Source organism: Malurus melanocephalus, unplaced genomic scaffold (assembly GCF_030028575.1).
Source record: "Malurus melanocephalus ecotype Western Australia unplaced genomic scaffold, MMel_1.1 scaffold_1125, whole genome shotgun sequence".
Classification (NCBI taxonomy): domain Eukaryota; kingdom Metazoa; phylum Chordata; class Aves; order Passeriformes; family Maluridae; genus Malurus; species Malurus melanocephalus.
In genome coordinates this window covers 57,698-58,681 of record NW_026624357.1, presented here as the reverse complement: position 1 = coordinate 58,681, position 984 = coordinate 57,698, and the positions used below count along the sequence as shown (strand labels likewise).

Here is a 984-nt window from a genome sequence, read left to right as displayed (position 1 = left end):
ACAAAAAAAAAAAAAAAAAAAAGAAAAAAGAGCCAGCAAATTTGGTTCCTAGGATTTTCCCTCCCACCATGTGATATTCCTTTATCCCCTCCCACTTTTGCATTCCCAATCACCCTGCCCCTTTAAAAAAAGGAAGGGGAGTAGAGTTTAGTCAAGTTCATCTGCCCAACTCCCCAGCGATGAATGAACCATCAGATTTCACATTTCCTGAAGTGTATCCAAAGGYTCTGGGGTACAGTTGGATTGGTGGTGCACTCCTGGCTCTGTGAATGGTTGTGCTGACCCTGCTGAGTGGGTTTATACTGGGAATTCTTAGATCAAACTCCCTGGAAGAGAAAAAAAAAAAAGTCCTTGTAAGTAAAAAAAACCTTTTTATAATATCTTTTCTTAAAAGAAGAAACCCCACTGCCATAACAAATCCATGTCTTTATCTCCTGGATTTCACCTGCAGACAGTTTGTTCTGGTTCCTGCCTCTTGCCAGTCCTCTACAGCAGAAAGGAATTCAAGGTATTCACTGTCCAAATAAAGCTACTGTGGGTGACACGAGAAAATGGGAAAAAAGAGCCCAGCTGTAAGATGGGATCTCCCAARGGCCAAGCAGATTGCACATTATAATCCATATTCAAGCTTCAATGATTGCTTAACAAATTCAATCTTCCTCCTACCTGAAATCCCCATTCCCTCCAAAGGGACTTTTTTTTTCTGCTATTCATCCTAAAAAGTCCCTTTTTCCCCCATCACATTCTTGGTTCTTGTCTCAGAGGCTCCAGAGGAGGCCACTAAGTTGATCCTAGGGCTGGAGAACCTTTCCTGTGGAAAGAGGCTGAGAAGGCTGAAGCTGAACCCTGAGCCTCCTTTTCTCCAGGCTGAGCCTCTGTCAGCTCCCTCAGCCACTCCTGGTGCTCCAGASCCTTCCCCAGCCCCAATGTCCAGCCTGGCCTTGGGCACTGCCAGGGATCCAGGGGCAGCCACAGCTGCTCTGG

General features: G+C 45.6%; 1 protein-coding gene across 2 annotated transcripts in view; it reads right to left on the bottom strand.

Annotated features, from left to right (window-relative positions):
* Positions 1 to 7: 7 nt before the first annotated feature.
* Positions 8 to 984, bottom strand: part of MBD3 (methyl-CpG binding domain protein 3) — a 15,028-nt gene continuing 14,051 nt past the window's right edge. For both annotated transcript variants that reach the window (XM_057387072.1, XM_057387073.1), the window contains one exon: positions 8 to 326. The gene's annotated coding sequence lies outside the window, so the exon portion shown is untranslated. The remainder of the gene's footprint in view (positions 327 to 984) is intronic.